The sequence below is a fragment of the Dromiciops gliroides genome, chromosome 3 (genome assembly GCF_019393635.1).
Source record: "Dromiciops gliroides isolate mDroGli1 chromosome 3, mDroGli1.pri, whole genome shotgun sequence".
In the NCBI taxonomy this organism is placed as follows: domain Eukaryota; kingdom Metazoa; phylum Chordata; class Mammalia; order Microbiotheria; family Microbiotheriidae; genus Dromiciops; species Dromiciops gliroides.
The window spans coordinates 546,722,657-546,729,984 of NC_057863.1; positions in this window are offsets into that span (position 1 = coordinate 546,722,657).

A 7,328-nucleotide genomic window follows, 5' to 3' on the forward strand; every position below is an offset into this window, starting at 1 on the left:
GGCTCAGGGCCTCAGTCTCCAAATGCAGTATTTTCTACCATGCCACACCCAAACCTACACCTTCTTTTGGCCCCTCCTCTCACTGCCCCCCGGGGCTGGGGCCCCAAAGTTGCACTGTGACCCTCCAGGCCGCTGGGAGGACAGGCTGGAGAGCAAGGAGACGGGAGGGGAAGGAATTTGTGTGCGGCATGTGCCCACATGGTCCGCACAGCTTTATTTTCTCAAAAGGAGTCTTTTTTCAAAGTTGGGGTGGGAGGGGAGGGGAGGGTTGGGGAGAAAATTAGCCCTTGTATCTGCCAAAGCAAGGGTCAGTTTGTAAGATTTTTGCAATCAATTGTGTTTTGCAATAAAATGTGTTTTTTTCAGTGAACAGTTTGGTGTGGTCTATGTTCAGGGTGGGGAGGGAGTTGGTGAAGAGGGCTTTGAGGGTAGTATGTTAACATTCTCTGGTTCATAGGGGAGGGTTAGAAATTGGGTTAAAAGCTAAGGAATCGGGGGCAGCTAGGTGGCACAGTGGATAGAGCACCGGCTGTGGAGTTAGGAGGACCTGAATTCAAATCCAGCCTCAGACACTTAACACTTACTAGCTGTGTGACCCTGGGCAAGTCACTTAACCCCAATTGCCTCACCAAACGAACAAACAAACAAAAAAAACCCAACTCAAAAAACCTAAGGAATCCCCTTGAAACTATCCTGGGCAGTGGAAACAAGTGGCAGAACTAGAGAACATCAGAGCTAGAAGGAGCCTCTAGGATAAATTAAATTTAAGCTAACATTTCTATAGTGCCTATTTTGTACCAGGCACTGGTTTTATCCTTGTTATCTCATTTGATCCTCACGACAACCCTGGAAGGGAGGTGCTATTATTGTCCTCATTTTACAGATGAGAAAACTGAGGCAAACAGGTTAAATGCTCTCTTGGTCACACAGGTAGTAAGTTCCTGAGGTCAAATTTGAACTCGGGTCTTCCTGACTCTGGGTCCAGTGCTCTACCCACTTTGCCACATTAATTTCATTTTCCTGTTTCACTTGAAAGTTTAACCCCTTTGTCACCGAGATGAGGAAATGGGCCCAATGAGAGGAAAACACTTGCCTGATGTCACACGAGACTTGGATTGAAGTCATTTGTAAAAGGAGGAAGTTTAGTTTTTATCCAGAATCTTAGAATCGGAAAAGACCTCTGAAACTATCAATGGCATCTTGTAAATAATTTCTTGTTGTTGAGTTGTTTCCTGTGTTCCAGGTGTGTCTGACTTTTCATGATCCCGTTTGGAGTTTTCTTGGCAAAGATACTCTACTGGTTTGCCATTTCCTTCTCCAATTCATTTTACCGATGAGGAAACCAAGGCAAATAGGGTGAAGTGACTTGCCCAGGGTCGCACAGCTAGGAAGTGTCTGAGGTGGGATTTGAACTCAGATCTTCCTGACTCCAGGCCCAGCCCTCTATCTACAGCACCACCCAGCTGCCCTTGTAAATAAACAGTATCCCTGAAAGGTGGTCTCAGCTTGAGGTTCTCGTGATGCTCAGTCAGTCCACTCCTTTGTGGATGGCTTTTTCTAAGTTTTCCCTTAAATTATGTCGAAATTTCCCCCAAGTTCTACCTGTTACTCCCACTTCTGGGCCTTGGGGCCAAACCCAAGGCTCATTGCTCTCATACATGTGAACTACTAATTACATAACTGCTTTTTAAAGTACCTGAAGACAACAGTTATGTGCCTATTAAGTTGTCTCTAAGGCTAGACATCCGCATTTCTTTCAATCAGGGGTGTAGGAGTCTTGGCTTCCACTATTCTAGCTGGTCTCTTGGACAGGCTCCTGTTTATTCATTTCCGTTGTGACCTTGAGTGTTTATTTTTGACACGCTGTTGTTGTAAAGTAGGATATTTACCCCATTCAAGGGGACTGAATGAACTCTGTAACATCTGAGGTGACCACCAGATTGTCTAACAGCTGTTTGTTCCTCCTAGGCTGCTCATGTGTAATGCCAACCCTCAGGAGGCTGAAACATCCTTTCTGGCCACTAGGAGGTGCTCAAAACCTACAAAAGATTGAATTACTCTCCACAATGACTAATAATAATAATAACAACAACAACAACAACAACAATAACAACAGCAGCAGCTAACATTTATGTAGTACATATCATATACCAGGCACTGTGCTAAGTGCTATACAATTATTATCTCGTGTGATCTTCACAAGTGCTATTATTGTCCCCATTTTACAAATGAGGAAACTGAGGCAGGCAGGTAAATGACTTGTCCGTGGTCACACAGCTAGTGATTGCCTGAGGCTGGATTTGAACTCAGGTCTTCTTGAATTCAGGCCCGATGCTTCACAACATTCAATTCATTTTCCTGTTTTGCTTAAAAGTGGCTTCTGGGCAAAGTACTCCTTCCATAGTTCTGGGAGATGAAATACTAATATTTTAACATATAGCAATTATGTGGTCCTGCCTCCCATCCTTGGAGAGCAATCTCTTAGGGTCTTCTCATCCATTTATTCAGACACACAACATATCCATGGTTTTTTTTTGTTTTGTTTTGTTTGGTGAGGCAATTGGGGTTAAGTGACTTGCCCAGGGTCACACAGCTAATAAGTGTCAAGTGTCTGAGGAGTTATTGGGAAAGCAGGCTTTTCTACCTGAGCTGAGAGAATCTTCACTACCCATCTCATCCTTTGCTCTCTTCTGTGCTCTAGGGGAAAGTGTCCTCAGGTCCCCCAGGCTCTTAGAACCTGGGGGGAGGAGAAAGGGATTTTCATTCCTTCCCTCAGGGACAATGGATTGCAGATGCTTCCAGTGTGGCTTGTTCTGATACAATCCCTGGTCAATGCCCACTGCTTTGGTGTGTTGCTGGCAGCAACAACTTACAAAAGAGGTCCTCAACAAGGCCATCAAGCTGTCACGTATCTAGTGGGCAGACTTAAGGACTGTCCCTTGACTGCAGAAAGGGTCCTAGAATCTCATCCATTTGTCTTGGGCCCACAGGAAGATCAAAGAAACTGGAAATGAAGCAAAGTGTCCTTGGGTTATGTCTTTCTGAAATGTGGTGCTTAAAATCAAATACAGTACTCCACATAGTTTCCCGTTAGGGCAAAGGACAATAGAGCTATCACCTCTGTATTCCTGGACACTATGTCTCTCCTAATGGTGCTTAAAATTACAATTGATTTTTGACTCTTTCTGGACTCAATGTGGAGCATGCAGTTCGCCATCCCCTCCCCCCCCCCGAAGCTTTTTCACACAAGCTGTTATTTAGACATCCCTCCCCTATCCAGGATTTTTTGAGCACCGAGGACTGATGAAGTATTGCTGCCAAAATCGACCAATTATTCCTTGGCAAACAAGCCAAGACCTTTGGAGGGATCTGAAAGCTGGGACTTTTATTGATTCTTCTACATCTGCTGCTTGAATACGGAAGAACATTGAGAAGACATGTAAAAATAACTTCTAAACATTACTATAAAGAAAAATTTCTCGTCGAAGACAAGGCAATGCAGAAACTGGAGTCCTGAAGACTGTAAAAAGGGAATTATTTTTTGGGCGGGGCAATGAGGGTTAAGTGACTTGTCCAGGGTCACATAGCCAGTAAATGTCAAGTGTCTGAGGCTGGATTTGCACTCAGGTCCTCCTGAATCCAAGGCCAGTGCTTTATCCACTGCACCACCTAGCTGCCCCAAAAAGGGAATTTTTACTGATGAAAATCACCTTTTCAGTTAAGACTGTGATAAGGCCAGTATCTACCAGGGATTCCCATCCCTCATCCCACTTCTTGCAACAGGGATTAGTTTTTCCTAAGAGGCAACAAAGCTGATGCTGGGAACAAATTGGTTATTGCCTCCCTTTACTCAACTTTCTGGGTACCTAGGGGACGGTAGGTGGCTCCGTGAAGAGACTGCCAGGTCTAGAATCAGAAAGACTTGAGGTCAAATCCAATCTCAGGCACTTTACTAGCTGTGCGACCCTGGGCAAGTCACTTAACCCTGTTGGCCTCATCTTCCTCCTCTGTAAAATGAACTGAAGAGGGAAAGGACAAACCACTCCAGTATCTTTGCCAAGGAAACCCAAAATGGGGTCATGAAGAGTTGGACATGACTTGAAATGTTGGAAGCAACTCAACAACAACAAGACTCCAGCTATAGTTTCAGAGGTGGTGCAGTGGATGGAGTACCAGGCCTGGAGTCAGGAAGACCCATCTTCCTGAGTTCAAATCCAGTCTCAGACACTAGCTGTGTGACCCTGGACAAGTTACTTAATCCTGTTTGCCTCAGTTTTCTCTTCTGTAAAATAAACTGGAGAAGGAAATGGCAAACCACTCCAGTATCTTTGCCAAGAAAACCTTAAAGGGGTCATAAAGAGTCAGCCACTACTGAAAATGACTGAACAACATAAGATGATATCATGGGGACACAATAGGGTCAAACACAAGGTTTTTTGTTTTTTTGTTATGTGGCAAAGGGAGATTTGGCCATCCTTCCAGGCAGCAGGGAAAGAGGAGAGAACTACATTTGTTTCTTTAGACAAGAGGTTCCACTGAGCATTTTTATAGGGGGTAGGGGAATGGAACATGAGCAAAGCAATGTAAATTTATCCTTATTACATTTTATCTTATTAGAATTGGCCCAGCATTCTATCCTGTTGAGATCTTTTTGGAGCAGTACTGTGTCATTCAATAATTGAATATCCCAGCTTCCTGCTATCCGAAAATCTAATTAGGATGCCATATAAATTTCCATTCAAGTCAGTGATAATCACATCAAACACAGTTCAGGGACAAAGGTAGATCCCTGGGGCATTCCACTGGAGACTTCCAAGTCGATGTTGACCCATTGATGACAACTCTTTTTGTCCTTGGAGTGAACTCAATGGACCTTAGTAAATGACAAGTTCTCACTCCCTGACGGCTTGTGACTGTGCAAGGTATCTGTCTTTGGCCTCTGAACTGACTTTCTCCCAAATGAGCAATTTTGGTGTAAGGAGATTATTCTGCTATATGCAGGTGGTGCCTCCAAAACACGTTTTTGGATACAAATTCCGCAGTCAGTAATATCTTTTCCCTCTGTTAGACTTCACATAGCACTTGGTTCGTGCCTCTTCATTTCTCTAAAGATCTTACCCTCTATTATTCTGTCTTAATTGTTAAGACTGTGAGCTCTGTAAGGGCAGGAAACAGGTCATATGTCAACTTTACATCTCTGTTTCCAGAAGCTACTTTAATAAATATTTGTCGAATTGAGTTCCATAGCTCTGCAATAGAAATGGATGGTGGGTATGACAGTTTTGATTGTCTTGCCCTTAGCCAAGTCATATCCTTGCTCTGAGCCTCAGTTTCTCCATGTGAAAAATGAGATGGCTGGATAGGAAGATCTCATCTGACCTTAACGAATCATCTCCTTCAGGAGTCTTCTTTGTCACTGGCATTGTGAAAGAGGAGATACAACATAAGGGATTTTATGGTGGGCTTCATGGAGCCAGTAGGGTTGGACTACGATGGCCTCTGTAGCTCCTCTTGATCTGGGGAGTGTGTGTCTATACCCAGAGCTGGAAACTTGGGTAACCGCCCCCCCCCCCCAATCTAAGGACTAATGAACAGATCTTGACTGCCACCTTTGGGCCTCTGTGGGAATTTTCCTTTGGAGGCACCACAAGAGAGCAAAGCTGACGGAAGGGCCTTAGAGATCAGTTAGTCACAAGATCACAGGATCCCAGAGACGGAAGGGACCCCCAGACGCCATCTTTTCCCACCCTTATCTGAATAACCTCTCCAGCAAATGGTCATCCTGCCTTGGTTTGAAGACCTCTGATTGAGAGAGACCCCCTCTACTTCAAGAGGCAGCCTGATCCGCTTTAGAATCACCCTAATTGTTAGGAGGTTTCCCCTTAAATCAGTCCTGAAATTATAGGATTCTGGAAATTCCACCCATTACTCCTACTTCCATTGGTGGGGCCAAGCGTGCTCCTAATCCCTCTTCTATGTGGTGGCCCTTGGGCTAAGCACAGAGGCCTATGGTGTTCCCTCTAAGTTTTCTCTAGATTCAACAGCCCATTTCATCAATGGATCCTTTCAAGGCATGAACTTGAGGTCCTTTCCTAACCTGGCCACCCTCCTCTGCACTGTTCACACTTGCCACAGTTTTCCCCAAAATGTGGAGTCCAGAACTGAACACAAGACATCAGATGTGATCTGACTAAGGCTGAAAACAGCAACTTATCCTCTCCCTTATTCTAGGCACAGTTTCTTAATGTAGCCGAGGCTAGCATTATCTTTTTTGGTCCACAGTAGACACACAGTCAGCACATTCTTGTGGCCGTATCGCCTTGTTAATTCATATTAAGTTTGTGGTCCATTAAGATCTTAAGAACTTTTTTGGGGAACATTCTTTTTCTAGCAATGTTTTATTCATCTCGTACATGGGAAATCGATTTTTAAAATGAGTTGGGGGTATAGACCTTTCTTTATATTAACCCATGGTGACTTTTATCTTATTAGTTTTGACCCCACATATTAACCTACTATGATATTTTGGGATTCTGAATTTGTCAGCTGCCTCTTCTAGCTTTGTGTCATTAGATAATTCATTGCACGCCATCTGTCTTTTTATCCTACTCATAATAAAAAACATTAAGTAGCCCCCTCATTTTAAAGCTTCAGCAGAGAGGGGAAATCACTTAACTACACACAGTGAGGTCAGTGGTAGAGTTGGTGGAAATAATAGATAAATTAACATAGTGTTGGTCTTTAAAAATTATTAAAAAAATTTTTTTTTTGCAGGGCAATGAGGGGTTAAGTGACTTGCCCAGGGTCACACAGCTAGTAAGTGTCAAGTGTCTGAGGTCTAATTTGAACTCGGGTCCTCCTGAGTCCAGAAGCAGTACTTTATCTACTGTACCACCTAACTGCTCCCTCACATAGTGTTTTATCATCAAATGAGATGACATTTGTAAAGCCCTTTGCAGATCTTAAATGGCCACATACACATCAAATATCATTGGAAAAATTTTTAAAGCCATTGTTTCCTTTTGAAAACCTTGTAAGGAAGTTTTAGTCCCATTTTATAGATGTGAAAACTGAGGTTCTAAAAGAAGTCATCATCTTCTTAATATATAAAGCCATTTTCTCCCTCTTACCTACCTTATTTGTTTTGAATCTGATATATTCATGCTGAACCATATTCCTGACATGAGTTTTATCTTGCTGAGTCTCATGTGAAACCAAATTTGCCTCCTTGTGTTATAACCTCTAGTTCCTTTTTCTTATTGTCTGACTTTGGGATATTTGTATATATAAATTTTGTGGCATAGGTTTTAATTTTAGCAGTTTCCTTG